At 57.9% G+C, this 27,893-nt stretch overlaps 1 long non-coding RNA gene across 1 annotated transcript; it reads left to right on the top strand.

Annotated features, from left to right (window-relative positions):
- Positions 1–139: 139 nt before the first annotated feature.
- On the top strand, positions 140–27,531 carry LOC114014045 (uncharacterized). The gene is made up of 4 exons (XR_008747344.1): positions 140–552; positions 13,912–14,275; positions 26,364–26,456; positions 27,031–27,531. It is a non-coding gene; the product is annotated as an uncharacterized LOC114014045 (long non-coding RNA).
- The last annotated feature ends 362 nt before the right edge of the window (positions 27,532–27,893 follow it).

Raw genomic sequence — 27,893 nt, 5'->3', positions numbered from 1 at the left:
CGGGTTTGACCCCTGCCTTTGCCGGGGGGGGGGGGGGGGGCAGGGGGCGGCTCCGCCACAGCCCTGCCCGAGCGGGGTTACCCCCGGGACACAGCCGCCTCCCCGACGGGGCGGGCCGGCTGCTGCGGGAGGCTGGGTCCGGGGCCGGGGGGGGGGGCCCGGGGCGAGCAGACGGGCCGGCCCCCGGGGAGAGCGGCAGCCGTGGCGAATGGCGCTGCCCCCCGGGGGGGGGGTGACCCCTGCCCCGGCCCCACGCCCGGGCTGTCCCAGCCCAGGCGCTCGGGCTTTGTCCCCGCCGGCCGCCCCGTCCCTCCTCCCGCGCTCCCCCGCCCTCCAGCCATCCCTCCGTCGCCGGCTCTGCCTCAACTTTAGAGGCAGGTCCCGGAGGCGCCGGGGAGCGGGAGCGGGACCTGTACCCGCACCGGCACCGGGAGGGAGCATCCAGGCTCCATCCCGGGCCAAGCCCCCTCCCCACCCTGCCAGCCTGGGAAGGATGCGGCGACCCGGAGCTGACGGCGACCGTGGGCAGCACCAGCCCCGCGGGGCGAGCAGGTACTCCCTCCCCGGGACCCCCTCCCCGGGACCGCCTCCCGGGATCCCCCGTCCTCTCCCCGTCCCCCGACAGGGCCGGGGGCAGCCGCTCCGCCGAGTTTCCCTCCGAGCATCCGCACGGCCGGAGCCCCCCGGTTTGGGCAGCCCCCCGGGAGCATCCCCCGCCGGTGCTTGGTGCCCAGTGCTGGTGCCTGAAGCCTCCCGGCGGTGCCGGGTCCCTGCCGACAAGGGTGGGAGAGCACAGGGCCGCCCCGGGGGGTGCAGGGTGTCGTCCACCCCCCGGAAGGTTCACGGTCCGGGGCCCCCAGGATCTGCGGGGTCCTTCTCGGGTTTGCAGGGCCCGGCTGCAGGGAGCGGGTGAGGGAGAAAGGCAAGGAAGAGGAGAGCAGAGTGGGGGTGCGGTGGAAACCCCCGGGGGGCCCTTTTTGGCTGGGGCCGTCCCTTCCCCAGCCACTCTCATGACTCAGCAGTTCCATGCCAGTAATTATAAAGTGGGAGCGGGCTCCGGGGTAGGTCTGGGGGCAAATTTGGGTTGGGAAAGAGGCAGATCCTTGGGCCGCAGTGAATGGGGATGGATCCTGGGGGAGCATCCTGCCCTGCGATGGCCCCTGGGCCGTGGGGGGCTGCGTGGGGCTGAGCCCACTTCAGGGTGCAAGTCCCTTTTGGGGTGCAGACGTCGAGCTGGGGTGCTCGGGCAGGCATTGGTGAGGCTGGGGTTGCATGTTGCATCCCAAGATGCCGGGGCAGATTCTTGGTCTCCCACCGAAACCATTGGGGTTTCTTCATTATTGGCAGCGAGGGGATGTGGATCGCAACCACCCTGGGGGGCTCTGATGTGGGAGCAAAACACCCCCGGGTGCACGGCGCGGCTGAGGCCCATTTGGTAAAGACCTGGGTGGGTTTTTCTCTTTGGTTATCTAGCTGTATGAGTGTATGTGATATCATAAAGCTAGAGAACCGAATGTAAAAACCCGCTCGCTATTCTCCGGGAGAAGAGCCCTGCCCTCCCGGCAGGAGAGGGGCTCGGTGGCCGCTGGCCCCCCCGAAGCACTGGCCCTGGTGCCTTTGCAAGGGGGAAAGCGGCTGGAAGCCAAACGTGGCTGTGGAGTGGAAATTTCAGCGGGGTTTTGTCTTTAATCATTTTTATTGAGGCCCAGAGCTAGTGCCTGTGCCGGGGTGATTATTTTGATTCCAACCTGGGCTTCCTCAGGCTACCTACAAACCCAGCACCTTGATTTTATTTATTTATTTTTTTTCCACTGTGGTTTTAATTTCCACGTCGACAATTAAGCTTGCTTGTGCTGGGTGTGCCGGAGATAAATTAAACGGGGCCAGCTCAGAAATAACCCCCAGAGAAACCCTGTTTATAACGAAGTAGAAGGAAAGTTGCTTAAATATATTACCACATGCAAATTGTAATTTAGCGCAAACATGTTTCCGAGGCCGATTTATCTACTGGGGAAGAGAAATAAATCATTGTCGCCTGTTGGTTATTCTGCATCTGCAGAGAGATTGCAGCTTTGTTCTTTGGAGAGGGAGATTTGGGAGCATCGCTCCAAGGGTGCTCTGGGCTCAGCATCCCCCTGCTCCCTCCCACACCCCTCCGTGCTGTCCCTTGCTGCCCGTGGGTTGGGGTGTTGCATGCAGCCAGCTCCCTCTTTCCCTCCTGCTCCCTCCGGCTCCTCTCAGTCCCCGCAGCACCCGGGGAGACTTCCCGGTGCAAGGGACATGGGGCTGAGCCTGGGTTGCCCAGGGGCTGCAGGGACCGTGCAGGAGCAGGAGCGCTGGATCTGGCCCCGATGGCGGATGTTGGAAGAGGGGAAAGGCTGTAAGTGGTGTCCCTGAAGGCTGAGCGGTCTCCAGTTATTCTGGGGAAGCTCAGGAAAGGTGTTTTCAGGTGCCTGGTTCAGGGTGTAGCTTGGAGTGGGCAGCAGAGGGAGGCCCCTCCACGGCCACAGAGTCTGGCCCTGTGCTCTCGGGCATTTGGCAGTGGTCAGCAGGGATGCTCTGCAGGTGGACCCGGGCACCCATGTGTTTAAACCATCACAGGATCAGGCCCTGGCCATGCTGCACCATCTACCGCTGTCCCACTGGAGGCAGGCCCAGCGCGAGGGGCACAGCAGCCCCAGCAGGGTGGTGGCACCAGGGCATGGCTGCTGGTCCCCTCGCCACTCGGGTCTGTGGTGCACCAATTCCCTGGCTGGGTCAGTGCCGAGAAACGAGAAGGGGAAGAGCATCAGCTCCAAATATTAAATCTCAACACCTTGATCCCTCGCTCCATCAGCCTCTCCCTGCCCTGCACATCCTGGCTTCTAGGTGGGGTTGTGCCTCCTCTTTCACCTGGCATTGCTGGAGTCTGCAGCAGAGCAGGAATCTGGGGTGTGGGAGGCAGGGGTGCATCTTCCTCCCTCCCGATAGATCTGGCTTTGTTCAGGCAGGAGAGGGGCAGATTCCTTGTCCTGGATCCCTGTGATCCCTGGCACTGATCCTGCACCCCCAGCCTGCACTCACAGCCTGGGCTCACCCAATTTGGGCCTTTTTCTGGGCAGGGAGGATGTGGACCCTATATGTAGTGTGGGATAAAGCAGGGATGGCCTCTGTACACCCCAAAATATGGTGTGGGATAAAAAGAAGATGGTTCCTTGTACACGCTGTGCCCCATGGAGCTGCTCTACCTGGAGCCTGGGGATGGGGACAGAAGCGCAGGTGTTTTTGCCGTGGTGGTGCTGAGCCAGGTGAGGACCTTTGCTGCAGCACAACGTGGGGCCGCTGCGGCATCCAGAGGCACCAGCTTGTCTCCTTGGTGGAGACACAGGTCCCTGGGGCAAATGTGCTCTGTCTGATGGCTGATGCCACCCTGTGCTCTGCTTGTGGGGCTGGATGGATGGGCCACTGTGCTGGGGGAATGAAAACCTTCCCCTGCTCCTCAGTCATTTGTCCTGAGCTCCTCCAACGGACGTCAGGTTGCTGTTGGAGCAGGCTTTCCATGTCAGACCCGCTTACATCCCTTCAAGCATCTCTCCAGGATGTGGACCAGCAGTGAATGCTGGAGCTTTGTGTGGGTTTGGGCAGGATTTGGGCAGAGGCTTCCTGCACCGACCTGCCCGTGTTTCTGCAGCATAGGCGGAGGAAGCTGCTGGCTGGTGGGAGCAGCGGTGCAGCAGCAGCGAGGCCGCGTGGGGACAGCTGGGAGGATGCAAAGCGGCGGCAGGAGGGATGCACGGTGCACAGTGCAGGGAGTAGGTGCTGTGCATCCATCCTTCCCTTGCTGCTCATGGTCCCAGGCTGAAGGGTACCCCAAAACACACCACTACGCACCTTGCTATCCTGGCTGGGAGCAGAGGGGAACCAGCGCAGGTTCTGCCACGCTTGGGAAAGCTTCTCCTCCCTCCTGACTACTTGTAAACCATTTAGCAAGAATTTCTTAAAATAGGTTCCACTTTAAGGACTTATCTGCTGAATACCATTAATTTTCTGGGGTTCGTTAAAAGCAAACTTGGTATCATAGCAACTGAATCTATTCCAGGGAAGCAGCCAATTGCACCGCGCGGTGTGTGCAACCGAAGGCGAGAGAAAGGAGCCTTTCAGGTTTATTCTCGGGCTTGTGCCTTTGCAAGTGAAGTTTTAATTTTCAATGTTTTATTCCTTGCAGAATATTTTATAATTTCTCCCAGCAAATCTGCAGGGAGAGGAAAATCACCGCGCTGGCAAATATTTGCAAAATCACCTTCTTTTTGTGCCGCCTGTGCACGGGCAGAAGCGGTGGCAGAGGGATGCAGTGGGTGATGGGGCTGGAGCTGGTACTGGCAATTCGGCCTCATGCTGGGGATGGCTGGATCCATCCCGCTGGGGTTGACGCTGCCACCCCTATGTTACCCTCCGGAGCGATGCTGAGCACAGGCATCTCTGGCTGCCGTGGCTGGATCCAGGACCGCCCAGTGGGATTGGGGACCGCTGGTAAAGAGGACGCTAATCCCCGTCTCATTTCCCCAGCCTCGCTAAAGAAATAGTCATTATTTTCCTTTTAATCCCATCTCTCTCCTCTTTTCCATTAGGCCCTAAGCTGCAATCTTGTTCCCAGGGGATGTTACGCTGAGGATAATCCCGGCGCTGCTGGGGCGCTCAGCCCAGCTACTTTGGGCGGGGGGGAGCAGCAGCCCTGGGCTGAGCCCGGCCAGCCCCAGGGGTCCTGGTCCCTGGTGCTGAGCAAGAAGCCAGGCTGAGCATCCCAGTGCTGGCAGAGCAGAACGAGCCGGGGCAATGGGGTGCTCCCCAAAACCCTGGCCCAGCTGTGGAGATGGGAATAGCGAGAACTGTTGGGATGCTGGGATGGTGCCACCGTGCCGTGCCAGCTCGGGTGGTCAGAATCCATCCCTGGGCTTGGCAGGGGGATGGATGGGATGGAGCCCTTTGTGCTGTGAGGGATGGAGGGAGCTGGGGGGATACCGGGCGTCAGGGTGCTGAGAGGAGCCAGGAGGCAGCTCCACCTCCACCCCACAGCACCAAACTCAGCCGAGAAACACGAAATGGCAGGGCCGGCACCTCGCCTGCCAGAGCCCTAAAAATAACACCGCCCAAGATTGCCTCTTGCTGCCAGCAGCGCGGTGTTGGGGTTTTAACTGGGGACGGGTGTCGGGAGCCGTGTTCGCAGCCATCCTGGCTGCCGGCATCGCACACGTGTGCCTGGAGGTCGTTAAACCCAAATGTCCTTGTCCCTGGGTGAGAGAGTCCCCATGCCTGCTCCCCCAGCCCCGCCACCTCCTCCCGCCGCACACTGGTGATTTTCCAACTTGATAGCAAGGAGGGGGAAAAAAAAAAGTAATTTATGATAAAAAGTATCACTTAAATAGACAGAAAGGGTAAAAGCCCCAGACAAAACCATATCCCCGAGCAGGAGAAAATGAAAAACAGTGATGTGTTTAACTTTAGGCTATTTAAAAATAACCATTGAAGAGGCAACAGTAAATAACAATTCCTCCCCATCAGGTATGTGTCATTGCGGCGGCCAAGCTCCTGTTTATTTACCCAGAGCCGGTGGAGGATGGCCTGGCTGGGGCTTTAGCTGCTAATTTTTATAGATGTCAGGCTGAAGTCTCCGACATGGATAAATCAGGTGCCGGCAGCGGATGGAGCGGTGCGAGAGCACTCAGCCCTCCTTGGTGCCGGAGGGGTGCGCGTGGGACCTCCACCCATGGGACCCAGCCTCGGGGGGTGAGATAAGACCTCACGTGTGGGGCCAGGTGCCCAGGATGTCGGGGTCTGTTCCCAGTCCACCAACTCCACTGGAGCCTTGCTTTCTCTCCCCCATTTTTTTTTTTTTATGGAGAAATTATTATTTACAGTTTAATATCATCATGTTTCTATGGAAACCCATGGCTGAGCTGGGTGGAGAAGTCAAAACCAGCCATGGAAATGGCAATATTTGAAAGCGAGCAGAGCAGGGTGGGTGCTCACTTGCGCTGGGATGTGGGGACTGGGGTAGGGGGCAGGTGTGGGGTGTGGGGGGACCAGCATGTAGGTGATGCTCAGGGTGCTGAGGATGTGGCCTTGGTGGCTGCGCTTTGTCACTGCTGCCAAAGCCAAACGCTTCGCTTGGGCTCTTCGGCAAGCGGTTTTTCAGGATGCTCCAAGAGAGCTGCGTTTGCTGAAGCCTTTCCCCTTCCCCACATCAGAAATCTTCCTGGTGCAGGGAAAGCCCCTTGGGAACTGATGGTGCTTCAGTGGGAGAGGGTTGGCCAAGCCCCCTTGCTGCGGGCACGTGTGGGCATCGCCCACCCCAGGGAAGCGCTACTGCTCCGAATGTAGGTCACGCACATATGTGCATCATCATATACATATGTTGACTTCAAAGAGCTCAGGCTCATCCTTGCCGATAACAAACCCGCGTGTGGCTGTTAAACAGATTTGCATTTCTAAACGGTGAACATGGGGCACGTGTGTTGTGTACTGGGGGGCTGGGGGTACCCCCCTGCCTGGCACCGGCACTGGCACTCATGCGGAAAGAGCACGGTGGCGGCGGAGACCTTCTCCCCCTAATAGCCGGTGACAGGGACTTGCTAGTGGCGATGTCCCTGCGCTGGGCATGGAGCAAGGACGGAAGGTGTGCGATGTCCCCGCTTTTGTCAGAAAGTATCTATCAGAGCAGCGGGGAAAGGTCAGCGGGAAAAGCACGCGGGGAGGCACGAGCGGCCCCGAGGATGCTGTCCTGTCGGTCTGTCTGCCCTGCTGCGAACGCCAGCCAGTGATGCCCCCCCCTCCCCACAAGGACAGCAGGAGATTAGCTTAAAAAATCCCAGCTGCTTCAAAAAATAATAACTGTGGGTTTCGCTGCCTTTGCCTTCTGGTTTTCGAGCCTTTGGGGATGGTGTTTTCATGCTTTCCTCCGCTGCCACCAGAAATGTATTTATTTATTTTTAATGAAAAGCACGATCCCGGTGCTATTCTGGGGCTGGGCCTTGGCAAACAAGGGATGATGGTGGGGCTGGGGGCAGGGGGGGCTGCGCCTGTGCTGCTGCCGCTGCCTTTGAGGGCTGGTCCCCCCCCTGCGGCGGCTGTGTGAGGAGTGAGACCCCCGGCTCCGCCATCCCTGGAGCTCCCTGAGAGGCTGAGCCCAGACTTTCTCTGCCCTAATTCCCTGGGAAACCAGGCGAGGGCTGATCCTTGCATGGCTGTTTATTATTTTCTATAAATCTTGGATTTCTAGAGCTTGGAGCAGACTTTTGGGCAACCTGTGGGCTTCATGGTGGGGGAAATCGAGGTGTGATGCGCCTGAACCGCCCCAGCCCTGGGGAATCCCATCCCTTCGTGTGTCAGGTGGGGAGTATTTGCTCCCAGAGCATCAAAGGCTGGTGGTGAAACCTGGACCAGGAGGAGCTCAGGGTGATGCTGGTGTCTTTGGGGTCCCCGGCAGTCCCCACGGCTGTGCTGTGGGCTGGGGGTGTGACCACCAGCCATGCGTCCTCTGCTTGCTGTGCCTCTGGGTTTGCAAATCAGGGATGGGTGCTGGTACCTTTTGGCTTATTTTTTATATCAAAATCAAAGCAGATGGATAAAAGGGAGAGATGGGAGGGGTCCAGGCCGGGGACATTAACACTGGCTTGGCTGCCCAGGGCGTGGAAAGCCCCCTTGGCTCTGCATTTCTCCTCCCTTGCCAGACACCCCTTCCAGAGCAGACTTTAGGGATGAAACTCTGCACCAGCAGCAATGCATAAACCTGAGACAGGCACACGTGTGCTCCCACGCACACCCGGGCTTGCACACGCGTGTGCACACGCAGCTGAGCCGGAGTTGGGGCCGGCTGCTCCAGGAGACGGGGTGCGAGTGGCATTTCAATGCAATCCAGGCGGGAACAATGAGGTGTGTTTTTAAGGGACTGTGAAAGGGGGGTTTTTGCTGAAGGACTGAAAAGGCGGCGGGGGGAGGAGGGAGCCGGGCAGCCCCTCCATTAGCTCAGTGCAGCAGCGAGAACAGCTGTGAAAAGAGCCCAGGCCTTTTTCCCACGCCCAGAGGAGCGGAGCGAGGGAAGGAGCCCTCCCAGCGAGGTCAGATCCCATCACTAATATATACACAGGCTGTGCCCTCATTCACGTCACCCCGGCGCAGGTTTGTTTAAGGCACACACACACTGACACTAATTTCTCCTCGCCCTCGCTCCCCCAGACGGCCCCATTATGGTCCCCGCTGCATTAAACCCTCCCCGTGCCCCGGCGACGGCTGGCGGCACCCAGGGTGGGTTGTTTTTTTTTTTTTTTCTTTTTTTTTGTAATAATTCCCGCCCCCCCCTCCCCCCCAACACCTGACTGGCAAGGTCAAGACGAGCTGCCCGCGTCGTGGCGGCAGCGATCGGCTCTGTCCGGCAGCTGCTGCTCCAGGGCCGGCTCGCAGGAATGTGCCGCAGTAGCCAGGTCTCGCAGATGGGACCTGGCGGGGTTTTGACACCCGGGACTCAGCTGGTGGAGGCGGATGGGGGATGCTGAGCCTGGGAGGGGTGGTGAAACGACCCCCCCGCCATCCCAGTGCTGTGCATTCAGGGGAGCGTGGCTGATTGATGCCGGTGGAGGTCTGGCCTTGCGGCTGCTTGTCGGGGGTGGTGGGGGTGGTGTGAAGTTGTGCGGCTTTTCTGGGGCCAAGTTAAAGGATTGGTTCAACCCCCCCCTCCCCCCCAGCTTGCAGTTTCCAGAGCCTGAACGAGGCGTGATCCCGGGAGCTCCGGTGCTGCCTGTGGGATCTCACCAGTCCTGATACGATGCCACCGGTGCAGGCCATGGGTGATGGCCCCATCCCACCTGCTGTCCCATGGGTCTGGCAGGTCCTGCCCCTACCCTCGCTGCCACCGTCCCCATCCTGTGCACCCCAGCACTCGGGGGGGTCTGGGGGACATTGCATGGGGATACTGGAGGGTGCAGGATGTGTGCATATGAGGCTGCTCCGCCGTCCTGTCAGGGGGATGTGCAGGGGGTGAGGGGGATGCTCCTCTCCTGGTCTTCCCAAGCCAGGATCCGATTGCAGGGACTCCTGTCCCTGTTCGCCCTGCTGTGCTGCCGGCCCAGCCCGGCATCTGCTGAGAGACGGGCTGCAAATAAATCAGGTCTTGTTTATTCTCGTGCCTGGGCTTGGTGTGTGAGTTCATTTTAAAACGTTCTGCCTTAAATTACAGCCTAATAAATCAATACCCACTTAACGATGCAAGCGAGCGGGAGCAGTTTGTGCAAAGAATTAAAGTTGCCTCTGTGGCTCTCGGGCTTCATGAAGGGCAAAGGAGCGAGTCCCAGCAGGACCCTGTCTTGGGACATGCATGTGCATGGCTAGGACACGTGTGTGCATGGCTGTGTGTGACTAGAACATGCGTATGCATGGCCAGGATATGTGTGTATATGGCTGTGTGCAGCCAAGACACGTGTGCATGGCCAGGACATGTGTGTACATGGCTGTGCATGGCTGGGGTGCATGTGTCATGGTGGTGCACAGCCCAGACATGCATGTGCATGGCTGTGCATGGCCTGAACACACATGTACATGGCAGGGACACATGTTAGGGCAGGCATGTGCTGTCAGCCACCCTGTGCAGGGGCTTGGGGCAACCTCAGAGCTAATGCCAGCCCATGCCAGCTCCTCTGACATGGGGTCTCTCTGGATTCCTCCCCAAAAAGGCAACAATACCGTTCCCCCCATCCAGCTCCCACCCACCTCTGCCTTGCCGCCCCCTCCCTGCTCAGGGCGCTTCGTTATGCCCCCACTAACAGCTTTCCCTGAGCATCCTCCTCCCCTTCACCCCTCCGCTCACACCTTTCACTTGTCTAATCCCCTCGTATTTGTCTGGGCCGCCTTCCAGGGCCACCCACCTCTTTATAGGGCCACTGCTAAGTAAACGCTGCCTTTGCTCCGCTAAAGAGGGACTCCTCCTCGGCACAGTTGGGGTTAGCGGGACAGGACCTTTCATGTGCCGCTCGCCTTTCTCAGGGGCTGCCCTTCACCTCCTGCTGCAGCACCCTCCATCCTCGTCCTCCTCCTTCCCAGGGGGTTGGGGCACACTGGGCTTTTGGTGCCCAGCATCGGGGCATCCGCAGCCCTGGCTGCCGTCGTTGCTTGCTCCCACCAAAGCTGCCCTTGGCGATGGCCAAGGACCCTCATCCCTGTCGTCCCCCGCCCCGGCTTGTGTAGAGGCTGGTTTTATCCCTCCCCCCTCGTCTCCCTTGCCAAGCCCTGACACTTGATGGCAGCCCATTCAAAATGCATGGGCTCCCCTTTCCAAGCGCCCCGGTCCTTTTGAACTAAAAGGATTTTCTCAGAGGCTAAGTTCAAATGTATGGCCGTTATTTATTTATCACCCCACTATGTATTATTCATTTATTTAAAAATGTATGGCAGCTGGGAGCCCCGTGTTTAATCACCCCACGGATGGCGAGGGCCAGGTGGAGCCAGCCCCTTGCTCAGCCGGTAACCTGGTGTGGTGGCTGCTGCCGGCCCACCGGCCTCACGCCTGATTTACCACGACCCCAGCCAAAACTAACCCCAACCCCATGGCAGCCAGCGCCGGGTGGCCATGCCGGGTGGGCTCCGAGCTGGAGCTTCAGGGGGATGCCAAAGACCTGCTGTGCCCCGTGCTGTGTGGTGCTGGGTGGAGGTGCATGGATTTGGCATCTCCCTCCTCCCTGGCACTGCTTTTTGGGGTTGGGGAGGGGGACATGCCCTGCTTGCCGCCTGGCTGGCCCCTCGGGTGGCCGTGGCTGGCAGAGCGCTGCCTGTCCCCAATACAAGGACGAAGTGGCTGACATGCTGCTGCTGTGCAGGGAGGCTGGGAAGGGCTGGCATTGGGCTGTCAAAAAGGAAAAAAAAAAAAAAAAAAGAAGAAAAAAGGAGAAAACTGGCTGTGTTTTGCTTTCCTGGGGAGGAGGGGATGCATTCAGCCCTTCTGGCATCTCCTTGTCCCTGAGTGGCTTCACGCAAGGGTAAAGGACCGAGTCCCTTCACAGGAGGAGCATGAAGGGTTAAGGGTGCTTTCCTTCCTCGCTAAACTCCCCATGTCCCGCCATGAGCCCCCACCACCCTCTTCCTCACTGGGACACTCACTAATTGAGACAGCTCCAGCCCCTGCCTCCCTCCTCTTCCCCTGGGGCTGAGCTGCCTCTTCCCAGGGGGAGCACATTGTCTGCTCCAGCCGGGTTGATGTAATCCCTAAGCCCGAACAATACTTCCCCACCCCACTCCTGCTGAAAGGGTATTAGTTGCCCAATGAGATAATTACTCCACAGGCCACCCTAATCATCCTGTCGGCCCAGCCGCTTTCCCTGCCGGGCGATGAGCCACCCGGCTCGGCCCCAGAGCACCTGGGATGCAGGTTTGAGGTCCCCTCGGGTGATGCTGCTGGAGATGCTCACCCTCTGTGGGTATCCGGACCCCGAACACCAGCAGCAAAATATACCGGGGAAGGGGGATGTGCTGCTGAGCTGCCACCCCCAAGCCCCATGGCTGTTGTCACCTCAAAATGCCACCCATGTGTGGGGTGCGGGGTGGGAGTCTTGGGATGCTGAGCCTGGGCTGGCAATGCCACTGCCACCGTGCTGAGGAAGCATGGGTGGGATGAACCCACTCCCGGTGCCATGGGGTTTGGGTTTTTCCTGAAGTTACGTCCTGGCCTTGGCCCCCTCGGGAAGGGTCTGGGCTGGCAGATGTCCCACAAGTGCCCAGCAGCAAGCACAGACCCAGCAGCCCATCGAGAAACCAATGATCAAGCTAAAATTTTGGGAAACAGAAGTCCATTTTTTCCTTAAACGCCAGCATTTGCACAGATCTGATTGCAAAAAAACAGAATTTCAGCAATTGAAAAACCTGCCCCAACCAACAGGATAAATTGCGCCGTTTCCTGAACTGGTTTAACAGGAAATAATCCCAGTTTTCAGCCTGGCTTTGTGCAGGTTTTGCTGCTGGAAGGACCCTGCCCTGGTTCCCGGGAACGTGCGGGGCTGTGCAGTGCACACATGGCAGTAGCGTGTACCAGCGGACACACGCATGTACCTGCACATGCAATGCTGGCTGCTCGGTTGGGGTGAAATCGGGCAGTTTTCCCAGCTGGATGATGCCAGGGCTGGCTTTCCTCGCCTGGAGCAGCTAGGATGTGGCCACCGGCTGCAGAGCTCCCCTGTCCCTTAATTGTCTGATGTGCTGGAACTGGGGATGCTGCAGGAAAAGGGACCTGTTCAGGGCTGCCGAAATGAAAGCCTAGTTCTTATTAATCCTGCTCTTTGCGGCTCTGGCTATGCTGAAGTTGGGGATTATCCCATCTGCCTCCCCGCACACCGGTACAGGAAGAGCGAGGCAGCCGAAGAACTAATCTCCTGTAGGTTTTGCTGATTCCATCAGGAACGGTGGACGGGGCAGGGGGCTCAGAGGGGTTAGGGGGCCGGAGCTGGTCAGGGGGACATGGACCCTCTGCCACTGTGGATTTGTGTTGGGCTTGGGGAGGGGAGCTGCTGTTTTGTGGGATGTTTGGTGGGATGCTCATGGGGATGCTGGCTGGGATGCTCACTGGAATGCTGGCTGGGATGCTCACTGGGATGCTGGCTGGGATGCTCACTGGAATGCTGGCTGGGATGCTCACTGAGACCAGGGATGGGGTTTGAGTGACAGGTCTGGCAGCACCACAGTCACCAGGCTGTGCCACCCTGAGTTCCCAGCGAGGACTTTCCCCCCACCCGGCACCGCTGGGAATCCTGCTGATGGCACGGGGCCGTGCAAGGCCAATGCTGCAGGAAGGACGAGGGATGTTGCCCTGCTGCAGCCACCACTCCTCCCCGTCCCTTTCTTGGCCGATCTCTTCTGACAGACAAACATCGGTTCTTTCTCCGCCACAAAGTCCTTGTCCAGCCAAGCACACAAAGCAGATCCATTATCTGATGGGGGACAGAAAGGAGGGGCCGGAGGGGGGGCAGCCGCCGCACAATGCGCACAAGTGGCGCGCGGGGCCGCCCCTATTGTGTCTGGGCAGGAAGGGCCGGGACCCACGGTGTGGCCCCCTCAATGGCAGCATTGTGTCTGAGCCCCCCCCGTCCCCTTGGGCATCCCCTTGGTGTGTGTCCCCCTCCTTCCCCAGCTCCCACCACCCATCTGGGGCAGCGCTGTCAACCCACCCTGTCTCCAGTCTTTTTGGGGTCCTCTCTTCCCATTGGATACCCTCAGGATGTTGAGGGGTGTTGGAGCGGTTGAGTTTTTGGGAGTAAAATGAATGGGCTGATGGGTGCCTCCCCCCCCCCCCCTCCCCCAGCAGGGTTGTGCAGGGTGAACACGGGTGCTGGGGCCAGCGAGGGTGGAAGTCCTCGCCTCCCCATCCCATGATGGTAATAAAAAGGCTGATTTGGGGCAGACCCAGGCACCCCCTCACCGGCGGTGGGGGCTGGGGGGATGGGGGAGGTGACAAGGGCACATCTGGAGGATGTTTGCCCCCATCATCTGAATCGGAAGGGTTTCCCTTCCCACAGGCTCCCAGGAGGGTTTGGCTCCTCTCCCTTGCCAATGCCATCCCGCCTGCAAAACGGGACGTGGGATGCGGTGCGGGGTGTGATCCATGGGGTGACGGACCCTCCCTCTGGACCCATGCAGGTGGCCAGAGCCCAATTGCCATGTGGGGTTTGTACATGGGGGCGGGTGTGGAGACCTTGAGGTCCTTCGCCAGGCTCTGGCAGTGCCAGGAGAAACCTTTGCGATCCCCTTAAAGCATCATTTGGCCACATGGGCCTGCCCGGCACGGCGGCTGGGCTGGGTAAGATGGCTCGGTTGATGAGTAGTGTGAGATTGGGAGGGGGGGGTTGGAGGTGATCGGTTTGGGTTTGGAGGTGACAGCATTGCTTGTTTTATTTTTTGCAGAGGAGAAACCCCCGCGTTGCTTGGATCACCACGGTCCAGCAGCATCCCTCACCGGTGACGGGCATGGGGCGAAGCAGCCAGAGAGATGGGGAGACCACCCACCCCGCAGCACCCTAGAAATCAAAAGAGAGAGGAGCCCTGTGGGGTGCTGTGGACTGAGCTTTCCTGCCCTTGGGAGCCACCAGACCGGGAGAAGGTTGCTCCTGCCATGGGTTTGCAGCAGCAAAGTTGGACGTGGCTGTTGGGGACGGGCTGGTTTGGTCACATCCCTGCACGGTGAGCGCAGCGCCCACGGAGCCAGGCACGGGAAGCTAGCTGCGCTGCCCTGAGGATGCTTGAGACCCCTCTGTCTCTCCTGAATGGGGTAAGTTTGGGATTTTCTTGCTTTCCTTTCTCTTCCTGCAAGACCAGCCCGCCGGCATTGGGTTTTCCCCGCACAACCTCCCGCCAGGCTCTCTCCAGCCAGGGATTTGGGGGTCCAGGGAGCAGCGCTGCAGAAGCAGGGGCACCCACGACAGCTCTGTGAGCGGCTGCATTGCTCCTCGCCATTGGGGCCAGGCAAGCGGCTGCAATTGCCAGGCTGGGAGGTGCCATGCTGGTTTATTTCTCATTGTTTTTTGGGGAAAAAAACCCACTTATTATCCCCATTTTATTTATAGTTCTTTTTGAAAACATTTAAATTCCCCCCACCCCCCACCTCCAGCTGGTGGAGGGCTGGGCTAATGGTAACAGCTTTTGATTGCAAAATAATTGACTTTTCCCCTATTTCCTCTCTAATGTACATCTAAAAATCTTTATGACTCAAAAACATCCTTTTCTATGACTAAATGGCATAAGGGGGAATCTTCCCCCCTTGCCTCTCGCTTTGCCCCCAGCTGGGTGGGCAGCCTCCCACACCACCCACAGATCCTCATGCTCTGCCCCATCCAAACCCCCCAAATCCCGTTTGTCTGCTGGCAGACACTGGATTTCGCTGCCCAAGTGACTCCCAGCTCCTTCTGGGAGCCTCTTTTGGGGTGACGGTTTCACCCCAGCCCCCAGCATCTCTGGGGAAGGGGGTGGGCAGGTGCGCAGCCCCGCAGCAGCAGCAGCAGCATCGCATCCCTGGGAGTCAGTCAAGGGATAAAACCCACATCCCCTGCAGTCCTCACTCCTCCAGGTTTTTTCACGTGACAGCAAAGCTGTCCGAAACATTAGAAAAAATAACTTTCACCTTTCCCAGCGTGAGCCTGGCAGCCAGTGCGGGTGCTGCTGTGATGCCCGTGGGCAGCCCACGCTCTCGGGGCTGGTTTTCTGGCAGGGATTTGGTTCACTCCCAGTTGCACAATGGGGAGATAAGGAATATTATCCCGTTTTCCCCCAAAACAATGCCTGTTCAGGAAGGCTTTTGAGTATCTCCTTGTTGAGGCTGGATTTTCTTGGTTTTCCTGCTGGCTGGCACCCCAAGGGGGATGTGGGGTGCATCCCTGTGGGTTCACCCTCTGGAGATGTGTCTGGGATGCTCCCATGGCACAGGGCTGTGTCAGTGCTGCTTTTTAGGGGGCTGCCGCCACGCCTCGCTCCCCATTGCCCACCCCCTCCAGCAAATACCTCTGGGGATACTAATCCCCACATCGACCGTCAATCTCCATCCGCGGAGACCGGCGCTGTCCCATCTGGAGACCCCGAGGTGCAGGGATGGAGTGAGGAGCCCCAACCAAGGGCGAGGGGCATACTAATACCCCCAAATTATGACGCCCCATGTCTTTGAACTCCCCTCCCCATTCATTGTTGCTTCGTTCCTTCTCCCCTTTGCTTTTAAATACCCTCTTCTTCCTCAAAGCGATATTAATGATGGTCGGTGGGGCTTGGTGCCGGCACCCGGCGCAGCGCTGTGCCCGATGGGTGCCCTGAGCAGATGCTCGGTGCCGCGGGCAAAAGCCATCCTCCTCCTCCTCCTCCTCGCTCTAAGATGGCCGGCGGCCCCAAAATGGTGCTGAGCATGAGACGCCATCTGCAAGGCTGGTCCCACGCCCGCCGTGGCCTTTTTATGCAAAGGGGAATTAATTAGATTTGAATATGGTAATTAAGCCATCAAGCCCTGCCGGGTGCTATGAGGTCCCTTCTTTTCTTCGGGCTTTCTTCTCACCCCTCTCTCCCGCCGCCCCTTAACCCTTCCCCCTCCGCTTTTTGCACCCAAAGTACCGCTCCTGCATCTTAATTAAACGCCTCGTCTAGGCAATGCCATCATTGCCCCCTTTCCCGTGCTAGATCCTGTCCCTCTTGGTCAAGAGCCATGTCTGAACCCTGGGGGTGCCTGTCTATCCCCCCAAAAAAGCCCGGTGCTCACAGAGGTATGCAGGCGACTACCCAGAAGGAGAAGTGGGGTTTTGGCCGGTGATGGCCACAGCAAGAAGTGGGTCCAAAATTAATTCCCCAAAAGTTGGGTGGTATTTTAAGCCTCTCTGATCTTGACATTTCCAATATTGTCTTTTTTTTTCCTTATGTGCCGTGGGGGTCCTGGTGTCACCCATGTGCTGCCCTTGGCTGATGCACTGGGATAGGTGAAGCTGGGATTTCTCCAGGGTATTTTGTGATGGGAAGGAAAAGAATCAAGAATTGAAGGAGCTTCCAACCTCCGTGCCCAGAAAAGGATTTATTTTTTAAATTGGGAATTAAACCTTTTCCCATTCCTACATTTCCTAATAGCATCCATCCACTCACCCTGACCCGTAACTGCTGGGTCTTTATACACCTGAGCCAGGTGATGGTGCAGAGACCAGAAAGCTCCTGGAAAATGGGATCTGCACAGGGAAAAAAAAAATTCCCTGGAATATTTTTTATACATCTATCTATATTTATAAGGAAAATATTTCTCTTTTTTTCCATTTACCTCATAAAGCAAGCGAAGGAAATTGGGAATACCTGCGGGAGCTCGTCAGAAAAGCCCCCAGGCACTTTTTCAGCAAGTTGCTGAGAATGCGAATCAGCTTCTTTAAAAACTGGAATATTTGCAACAGGGTCATTTCTGGTAAAACTTCTAATTGTACCGGCAAGCTGCTTCCACCCAAACCCAGGAAAAGGCTGAGATGATACGTCTAGATACACACATCGATGGGGGGGTGTATCTATCTGTGGTGCTGGTAAGAGGCTCCCAGGGGTATAATCCCAGCCGGCAGCTTGGCAGCAGGCGGGGGCGATCCTGGGGCTGGGGGCCCCTGCGCTCCCCCACAGAGCTGGCTCTGACCTACATCGTGGGTGCTGGATGCACCCCCCAGCCCCCCCGTGGACACCCACTCCCCACGGCTGGCGTGCCCGTGATGACCAACACGGGGTGGCCAGGGCCCTTCCACATCCCCAGCCTCCCCCTTGGCCTCAGTTTGGGTGAAATAAGGGAGAAATGATGATTTTCTCCTCCAGCTCCTTCCTCAGGGCAGGCACAGGGCGCTCACACCCAGCTCTGGCAGTGATGCTCTGGGTGCCTTTGGGGACCAGTTCCCGGGCTCTTCCTCATCCCAGACCAGGCTCTGGCCTGCTCCTGAGATGTATTTCCTAGCTCAGCCTGGAATAGGACCAGGAGACCTGGCAGCCCAAGGACCCACCTTCATGGGGAGGCCAGCACCAGCATGCTCGTCCCCACGGCCACAGTCCTGCCGACCGCTCCTGGGATGGCAGAGGGGGGAGAAAATACACTGGAGAGAGGGAAAAGGAGCAGGAGAAGGGAGAGGGTAAGAAAAAGGAGGGAAATCTATAGAGCAAGGGAGGAAAGAAGCCAGTGTGAGAGAGAAATATAGGAGAAATAATAAAAAATATGGAAGCAAAAGGGGCAGAGTGGAAGAAAAGAGCAGATAACAGAGCGATGGGCTGAGGGACAAATCAGGGAGAGGTGATAAAGCGGGAGATGGGCAGATAAGACAGAGGAGCCCAGGCAGCGCTAGCAGGAGGCAGAGCTGGGCTGGTACCCATGAGAGGATGCTCGAGGCTGCGGCTCACACCAGGGCTCAGCCCCTCCGAGGCTGGAGCAGCAGGGTGGCAACAGTAGCAGCGATGTCCCTGCCAGACTGGAAAGACCCAAAGGTCTATGAGCAACCCCATATCTCATTAACCAGGGTTCCCAGCTAATGAGCCCGGCCCAGCCGAGCAGGTGAGCAGCACCCATCGCAGGCAGGTGGCTGTGAAGCGCAGGGCTATAAATCTCCCGCGCAGTGTGGGCGCCGCCGAAAGCTTTCCAGCAGGATTTATCTCCCCTTCCCACTTTCCCCGCCTTCCCGCAACCGCCACGTGGATTCCCCGCGGCAAGGGAAAACAAGCGAAGATGCTTTCTTTTGTCTCCACCACCCGCTCCGCCGCGGCTCTCTGGCTCTAATCTGCCTCGGCCTCCTCCCCTTCATTCACAATTTTCTTCCCACCTCCACAGTGGAAGAAAAGGGACAAACCTTTTTTTTTTCTTTTTTTTTTTTTACTGGGAAAATAAATCGAGGAGATGGTGGCAGCGCCGGGGAAGGAGGGATGGAGACTTCCCAACAGCCGAGCCTGGCTCTGGCTGGTCCCAGGGTAACCCCAAGGGTGTCACCTCCCTGAGCTCCCATACGACGCCCACCTCAGCTCACTGCTGCTCGTTATTCTTTAGAGCCTTTATAGACCATTTATGCTACTTCTGTGCAAAAAAAATATAATTTTTTTAGAAAAATAATGTGATGGATGCACTGGTGAGAGCTCTGCACTGGGGAAGATAGGGGGGAGGATGGAGACAGCTTAAAAATTACAGTGGGAATTAGCAGGAGTCTGAGCTGTTGTTTGCGCTGCCCATTAGCATCTGCCTATTTATCTGTCACCAGATCCTCGTGGCATCTATCCATCCATCTGGATCCTTGTCAGTCTGTCTGCCTATCTAATTATCCATTAGCATGGCAAAGCCCCCCTGACAGCAGTCCCGGCAAGGCAGACGTGAGACCACCTCAGCTGCCCTTCCCCATTGCACGGATGCTTTTATGAGCGTTACCGACACGCGAGCGAAAACCCCCCTCCTACGTGTCACCAAACAATATGTTCTGGTGGGCAGGGAAGGTTCTGCAAGGCTGCGGGATGTGGATGTGGGAAAGGCGGGCTGGAGCCAGCAAACACCAGGGGTTGCATGGCAGGGGTTGTCTGTAGGGTGTTGATTATATAGGGGTGTGCGTGTGCACACTGCCCTAGACGTGCCCGACGTGCCCCGCGCTTTCGCTGCTCACAGATGCTCCATCTCGCCCATGGGAAGCAGAGCCGGAGGCTTGGGCACCGCCATGCCGTGGGCAGCTCCGGTGCCGGTGGCTCTTTGTGCCCGCGCCGCTGCGTGGGGTTTCTTTGTTCGTGGCGCTGGGCAGGTTCCCCCTCCCCGCCTGCCCACTGGCCCGGCCACCGAGGAGCAAATCAGCGGCGTTTGCATATTCAGAGCAGGTGGGGGCCCATATGCCTAAGATGCACCAGACAAAATTAGCCACCATAATCATAATCAAGTGTGCCGTTGTGCTGGGGGAAGGGAGAGCCTGGCAGACAAGCCTGATAATTATGAAGCTCAGCATGTGCGCAGCGGTTTTGCAACAATTATGCCTAGCTCAGCAAGCCGGCAATGATGCTTGTTACAACCACCCTCCGACGCCCACCGGTAGCTGGCTCCCGGGAGGGCTGCGCCGGTTGGGAAGGGGGCACAAGGCTGGCGAGGGGCCGCGGTCAGACCCCCTCCCGGTGGGTCCAGCCCTTTGCAAGCTGCTTTGTGGCTTGGTGGCAGCCATAGCTTGGGCATCCCTTGACGAGCTGCCCCCTGCTCTCCCTGTACCCCAACCCATACCCTCCTCTTGCAGCTAAACCCCCACTTCCCACCCAGACTAAGCCTGAAGTGCCTGAGGCATCTCCAGAAACCGTCTTGCCCAGCTCCATCAGCACCCTGCAGCTCTTGCCCTGCATGGAGAACAACACAAACCCCTTTGCATAAAGGAGCTCCGGCGCTCCAGCTTCACAAAAATCAGTTTATATTTGCCTCTCAGGACTTTCCCATCCTCCTCTGCTCACCCTGCTCTTTGCAGGGGTGTGTTATCTCCCATGCATCTGCTCCGCGGGCTGGGAACGAGGGCGGTGGCAGGAGGTGACATTCCAGATTCATCTCCAGCCGCCAATGCTCAAGGGCCGGTGTCATGCAGCATTTCTCTGAACGAGCCCTGGGGAAGGGGAATGGGAAGAAGCCGCATGCGCGCGAGGCCGACGGGAGATGCTCTGTGGTGCAGTGAGGACCAGCCCCTGCGCTGTGGCCTTGGGAAGTGGCAGCTCCAGGCTGTGCAGACATGGCTCAGCATCGAGCGGTGGCAGGATGCTCCACGGCGCCGTCCAACCTGCATCCAGTGGAGGAGGAGGAAGATAAATTGGTTTCCTTTTTTTAAATAGGCTGGAAGCTGCTCTGGCTCACAGGGTAGTGCTGGGGGATGCTCGTGTTTCCTTGGGGTGCCCCAGTGCGATGGGAACAGGGGATCGAGGCTGTAGCTGTTCCCCTGATGGACTGGCTATAAAGAAGTTCAGCGTGTGTGGAAATCATGACTCTGCTTTCCCCAGCATCCTTCCTCCTCCTCCTCCTCTCTCCCATGTGCCGTTTGGGTGTCAGGATGAGCCACACCCCCCCCAGCCCCAGGAAAACCCTGCCTGAAGCACAGCGGTACCTGCAGCTTTGGGGTTAAAGAGCCCCAAAAACGGATTTTCCATGCAGGGGGGGTTTGTGGACGTACCCAGCATCCCGGTCCTTTCTGCCTGTTACGTCCCAGCTTGATTAACAGAAGGAAGCACCAAACCAGCAGGGAAACACGCGTCGGCACTGGAGGATTGCTCCGCTCTGCACCGTCAGCCAGGGGCTAGTTTGCTCCGAACTACAGGATTTATCAGAAGATCATGGCAAAGCTGGGAAAGGACCAGTTTGGTTCATTTATGCTGGGGCATCTCCCAAAGTCCATTGAAACAGCCCCAAAATCAAGCTCCTGCAGGACGGAGAAGCACATGCCTTTGGGGACAGCACGTGGGAGCAGCTCCACATTGCGGGGGGGATTTAGGGCTCCTGAAGATCCAGCCTGGCGGTTGGAAGAGCCATCAGTGTCAGTCCCTGGGTGTCTGGCGAGTCATCTGGGGGATCTGCTGGATCCTTTCTGGGCTGGCTTTTCCCCCAAGAAGCAGGGAAGGATGTGAGCCTTGGCAATTCCCCATCGCTCAGGATCTGATCCGTGCCAAGAGGCTCTCACTCTTATCCATGTGGGAACAGCAGCAGTAGCATCCGACTCAACTGACCAATTTCTGTGCAGCTGGAGCATCCTGGGATGCCCACACTGGCCCAGTTTCCCACCCGCAGAGATCCACTGCTTCAGCCCTGGTTTTGGTAAGGTTTGGAATAACTCTGCAGGAACTTGGATTCATGTCCCACCCCTTCCTGCCCAGAATCACCCATCAAGGAGAAATCACCTTTTACTAGGATTTTCCAGATCCCAGGAAACTGGGATCATTGTTTTCACCAATCCTCCTCTTTCTGCCCCACATGTTCAGGTTTCCCTGGTTGATCCCTTCCTGAATAAACACTTTTGCTTAAACCATCTGCTTTGGAGCCTGGGATGCTGAGGGGGCTTCCCAGGACTTTGATGGGCTCAGGGCAATCCCCGAACACCCCCATGCCCGGGGGTACTGGGGCTGCACCCATCCACAGCATCTCTGGCAGAAGGATCTTAAATGCTGGAGCTTTGAAAAGGAGCTTTCAGTTGTTTTAATTGATAGAGGAATCAGGGCCATGAGCAGAAACACAGTAAAATAAATCAGCGTTGCACTTGTACCACCTCCTCTACCCCCCCAAAGCTGGTTTGGGAGCAAAGCAGCTTTGCAAGACTTGGGAAAAGTGAGAAAATAGCCCCACCTGTTTGCTTTTAAACAGGCTGGGTTTATGGGAAAGAAAGGAAGAAAAAAAAAAGCTGAAGGGCTGCAAACAGTACCCAGAACCAAGCCGGGGCACATTATTCATGCACATGCTCTGCAAGGGGCAGGATCCACCGCTCTGCACCCCACGGGGCTAAAGAGCAGCAACTCTCCAGACTATAAATTCCCCGATTCCCTGGATCTCACCAGCCTGGCTGTTATTGAGATGCAGGGAGCAGGGGAGAAGGTGACTGCCGACTCCATAAATATTATTGGGGGTGACGGGGCTGCGCAGGGCCGGCGGGCGCGGACAAAGCGCCCATTGAGCTGTCGGCGGAGGCGCGACGGCCCAGCTGCCGCAGGGAGCCAGGACAGGGGTCAAGGTCAGAGGTGGCCCCTGCCTGTATTATTCCCACCCCCCCGGCCCCTTTCCTCATGCCCATAAAATTAATAAAGTTAACTGAGTATCGCCAGCTCAGGTGTTGATGGCAGCAACCGCGTTGCTCATGCAGGAGGGGAAACTGAGGCACAGTGCAAGAGCAGAGCATCGCCCCTGCTCTGAGGGGGCAGTGCTGGTGCCTTTATCCCTTGGGGCCCCCTTTTGTGAGTGTATTTGATAACATATAGGCTTGTTCTAAAGGATGGCAGACTTGACATCCCCAGCTCCGTGCTGGAGTGACCCCAGGGCCATGCCACCACGGCTGGGAAGCCTGTGCTCACTCCAAATCACCCAGCACCCCCTGTCCTGTGCCCGGTTCTCCCTGTGCCAGGAGTTTCTCCATATGGATGGAGAACTGGAGCGTTTGGCTGTGTGTGGCAGCTGCTGCAAGGGCAGCCCCCGACAGCCCCATCCCCTGCCCAGGACGGGGGGTTCAATCCTGCTGCCACATAAACTTAGATTTTTAGAATATTTTACTCCTTATTAAGCAATCCCTTAGCAACGCTTGTTTCCATGGCAAAGAGCAGAGAACTTCCATGCTGATGCTGAGCTTTGCCTTAAACTATAATTCAGCTCAATTTATTTGGGTGCTGCCCCATGGGCCAGGTACCCAGCACTCACAGGGGCTGCCCACTCTGGGATGGACAGTGGGTGCCCATTCTGGGTTCCCGGCCAGGCTGGGGACACAAAGCAAGGTCAGTTTACCTGGGAACAGGAGGTGTGCAGCATGCAGGGTCTCTTGAGGAAAGAAAAAGAAAAAAAAAAAAAAAAGAGCTTGGGGTACACTGCACACCCCAAAAATCTCACCCCCATCCCCTACAAGCCCAGCTTTGGAGCTCCTGGAGTTTAAAGGCAGAGCTGTGCCCAGCTGTGGGGCAGCCGAGGCTTCCAAAATTACACTAACGAGCCCAGCCGCCAGCAGGTCTGAGGGCTTTCCTTGCTTCCCTGAATCTCCGAGCCTTAAGGAACTCAAGCAAACGAGGTGCAGGATGCTGGGGCAGTGCTGGGTGCTGGTGGGTGCTGCAGCACCAAAGGTGGGTGCTTTAGAGCCCAAGGCAGCGGGGGCTGGCACCGTACGGCGAGAGCTGCCCTTCCAGCAGCCTCGCTTTCCCAAAGGCATGTGTGAGTTACTGAAAAATTGGGATTCCGGTGGAAAATCCAAATTGAAAGGGGATTGTTTCATTTTCAAACAATCCCCGTGATGTTCTGCGCTCTGCTTGGCATTTTCAAAGAAATTGGTTTAATTCTGCTCCCTCCAGCCTCAATGGAAAAAAACTCGGCTTGGGAGAGATGGCAGGTTCCTGGGACAGACCCTCCACGGCCACATTCCCTCCAGGAATCTCCCAGGGTCCCTGTTTTCCACCCCAGAGCCCAAAAGCAGCATTTCTGTAGTGCGAGCCTCCCGGCAGACCTGGAATTGCTGGTTTTGCCCGTCTCCATCTCCCTGGGAGGAGAAAGGAAACTCTCCCTTCTCGCCGTGCTTTTATTTTGCTGCAGCGCTAACGAATTCTTGCAGCAGTTCGTGCCCTGAAGGAGCCTTAAAACCTCCCAAATTTGACAGCCAAAAATAGCTATTGCTCTGCTTGTTTCCAAGTGTTTACTAGCCCTGATTTATTTCCCCCGGTTATTTGAATCCGTCTCATGCTTTGAATCCCAAATCCTAAGCAGAATGGAAAAAAACCCGCATCTGTCATTTAGATGCTCTTGTGCTCATTTAACGGGGAGGGGGGGGGTTTTATAATTTCTCCTAGCTGAAAGAGTGTTCCCCGTGTCAGGGGTCCTGGGGAGGGCTGGAAAAAGCTGAAAAGCATCATGAGATTATTGGCTCCTGGGATTTCCAAGCATCCAGACTGTGCGGCCGCTCCAGGAGTGCTTTTCCCAGCGTAGATATCCCCGTTGGCTGGGGGGGGGGAGCTGCCGGGGCTGCGGGTGGGCAGAGCTCAGGGGGACCTGTGGGCAGAATTACTCAGTGGTGCGGGAGCCTTCGGCAGCAGAATTTTGGGTGGCACCCTGGGGCACCCCCTCTGCCCTGTGCCAGATTAGCCCCCGCCGCATCCCTCCTCATCCCTGCCCTGCCAGGGGTTTGTGCCTGGCCTCCCTGTGCACTGCTCAGGGAGCAACAAAAAGCAAAAATGTCGAATTTTGGTGTAGAAGGACCCAAGTCAGGCACCCACAGGGCAAACCCAGCACCCAGCTGCAGCCAGGACAAGGCTCCTGGTGCTGGGGGGGGCATCATGGGCTTCTGGTGGGAGAAAATCCTGTGGATTTTCTTCACGCACAGCCAAAATCTCTCTTCCTGATGGTATTTTGGGCCACCCAATGCTGACTCCTGGCTCGCTGTAGCTCTGTTTGGAAAGTTTTGAATTTTGGGGCGCTGGATGATTTGTAGGCAATGTTCCCCCCTGCTCAGGACCAGCAGCTCTGGCACCGAGCACCCGCTGGGCTGGGCTTGCCTGTGGGCGAGGATGGGCTGAAAACCTTCCTGGAGCTGGGGATGAAGGGATGAAGGGCAGTGAGGGTGGATGGGGCTGTGCGGAGAGGATGGTACCCCCCCATCTTCCTCGTTTCCCCAGCTCCCCCAAAACAGGCTCAGCTTTTCTCATGCACACACACGTGTGCTCGCCTCCACCACACTGCTGGAGAAGGGGCAAAATTAATCCCTATGGAAATTTATTTAAATGAATTCCCTGCCTGGACACTCAAGCTGTTCCCAGCCTGGTGAGGGCAGGGCAGCCGCGGGAGGAGGGAGGACCCCCTGGGCACCCCAATTCTCCCCTTACAGCCCCATCTCAGGGAGGTTATATACCCCAGGCAGTGGCCCCAGTGGTGCTGAGCTGTGCCACAAACCCAGGTTTGGGCTCATAAATTGCCCCAGGACTCCCTGGGGGTCACTCATGTCTTGCCCCCATGTTGGAGCAAGGAGAAAATGCCGGTGGTTCTCACTGCGCACGGCAAACTCACTGTGTGCTGCAGCAGGATTGGGCCCTTCCCATTCCCATCGCATGGAATGAGCTGCTGAGCTCCTCATCCCAGCCCCGGCCATCCCTGCGCCGGGCACTGCACAGATGCTCAGCTCCAGTGGTCTCACCCCACAAGAGAGGGGACGTGGGGGGCAGATGGGGACCCCCTTGGCTACATGGAGGCAGAGCCAGCACCATAGTGAACCCCAAACTCCCGGAAAGTGCGGGCAGCCTCTGTGTGTGCCCCGATCCCGTAAGGCAGCAGTGCAGCCCCCCGGGAAAGGGGGATTGGGAGCACCTGCATCCCCCGTGCAAGGCTTCTCTGAGGTGGGGCGCAGGCATGGCACTGTTGGCGCAGGGAAGGGGTGAGGGAGATCTGGGAAGAGGGTCTGACATGGGATTGTGGTGGGTTTGCTGGGAGCCTGGCCTTGCAGCAGACCCCTCCGGCAGTGAGCAACTTCCCTGCGCCCCAGTGGCTTTGCAGCATCCCAGGGATGGTTGCCCAACTGGGCTCTGGCATCCCAGAGATGGTTGCCCAGCCAGGCTCTGGCAAAACCCAAGCATAAAAGCATTGGGGAGGAGATCTTCTAAGAGTGACATTCATGCTGGAGCATCAGGCAACTTCGGCACGTGCAAACACTCTCACGCATTCCCCAGCCCTGTGTGGGCACCCATGCACGTGGTATGGTGCACCGAGGACATCGGTGGGCTCAGGGTCTGAGGGGCTGGGGGAAATGTCAGGACCTGCACTGATTCCCCACCCCACGGAGGCGGATGGACCTGAACCCCCAAAGCTGACAGAGCCCTGGCAGGGGATCAGGGCTGGGTGAGCCAGCGAGAACAGGCACTTCTCGGGGATTTATGCCATGCAGCACTTGTCAGCGCAGCTTTAGCACCCCATAAAGCAACACCGACGGCTGAACGTGAAGGGAGAACACAAGGATGCCCCGACTGGCCAATTAATGAGCAAATTCAGGCTCAGACCCTGCAAAGCTGTGAGGGGGGAAGGCTGGAGGGGCGGGGTGGGGGGAGGGGTACAGCCCTGGGGAAGAGGAAAAATGCAGGAGGAGACTGGAATAAGGGAAGGGGTGCATGCAGGGTGATGTGGCGGGTAAGCCCCGGTGCAGACAGCAGCTAACGCCGTCTATGTTCATCCGCAGGCAGCTGCCCAGCAGCGCAGTGGGGGCTCTGTGGGCTGCACCCCACAGCCAGGGTGTTGGAACCCCCTACAACCAACCGGCTGCAACAAGGAGGTGAGTGAAGAGGTGCCAGCGCGTACCCCGGGGACGACGTGAGGGTCAGCCTGTTCCCAAGAGACCTGGCACAAAGCCTGGCTCGGTGAGGATGTTTTGGAGAAGCGGGTGGGAATGGGGGAGGTGGGGACCCCGTGAACCCCACAGCAGTGCCCAGGTGCCCCCCAGGCACTCACTGCTTTGGGAGCATCGCCTTAAAGGTCTTGCATGAGTTTTGCAGGACACAACCCCCTTTCCCACCCGCGTAGGGGCTCTTCTCCCCATTAGACACTCATTTTTCCCGCTCCTGCTGTCACCTGCCCTCTTTCAGGATGTCCCAAGGTGTCACCAGCCACTTAAATACAGACTGATCCCAAAGTCCTGCCTGTCCCCTCTGCTGGAGTCTGGAGTCGGAGCCCTGTAGAAACCCCCAGGTGCCCGGCGGGCTGGGGACTGTGGTTGTGGGGACAGCAGGAATCCCTGGGGCAGGGAGCTGGCATGGTCGTGACAGTCACCTCCCGGCCGTCCCGTAGGGACTCAGCACCAATGCTCACCGGATTGGGACTGGGCTCACACCAGTTTCTCCCATTAACAGGTGATGTGAGCGGATGCCGTGGGGGCCGGGTGGCCAGGAAGGCTGGAGAAAAGCCAAGGCTCGGTTCGAAGCGCGGGCAGGATCTGTGCGGATGCCCTTCCCACCCCCGGGGTAAGGGCTTGCTCCCTCCTTTCCCATCTAAGCAGCCCCAAGGCTGAAGCCAGACGTGCCCAGGACGTCACACTTGGGGGTCCCCCCCAACCTTGCTGCCAGACGAGGTGCACGGACCGTGAGATGGCATTCCAGGAAGATGGAAAGACCCAGAGCTGCTGATGCCGAGCCCGAGGCGTTGGGAGGACGAGGTCTGCAGCTCAACGAGGCGAAAGGGAAAAAAAAAATATGTGCATTAAAGGTGTTCAAAGCCCCCAGCTGTGTCGCAGCCACATGTGCCACTGGTGTCTGAGAAGAATTTTGCCCCTTTTTCTTGGAGGACCCCCCAAATCCCTGCAAGACCCGGTGTCCAGTGTGTGTCTCCTTCCCAGCAGGTCGAGCTTTTTGCCTGGCCAACCTTCCCCTTCCCAGCAGCAGGAGGGGAGGGGGTCTCAGGCCTGGGGGGGTGATGTCCTGTCCCCTCTGGGCTGGGGGGAGACAGGAGCAGCTCAGCTTCAGGCTTGGCCAGCGTGGGGACAGGCACGTCTCACCTTGCCCTCCCTCCCTCTTCCTCTCCTTGTTTCCACCCCAGACTGGGAACTGGGTCTGGCCCTGCTTTGCTGGTCCGCAGGGCTCCCCACGGGTGGCCCTGGCAGGGGACAAGTGGGACAGGTTGGGGAAAGGGGGAGACGGGAGGGACAAACACCAAGCCAACACCACCAGCTCCCAGCACACTGACTGGTTGCTCCAGTGCTGCGGGTCTGGTCCCCAGA

This window comes from Falco peregrinus, chromosome 5, assembly GCF_023634155.1.
Source record: "Falco peregrinus isolate bFalPer1 chromosome 5, bFalPer1.pri, whole genome shotgun sequence".
Classification (NCBI taxonomy): Eukaryota; Metazoa; Chordata; class Aves; order Falconiformes; family Falconidae; genus Falco; species Falco peregrinus.
Note: the sequence above shows the minus strand (reverse complement) of the source record. Positions and strands in the feature narration are given on the sequence as shown.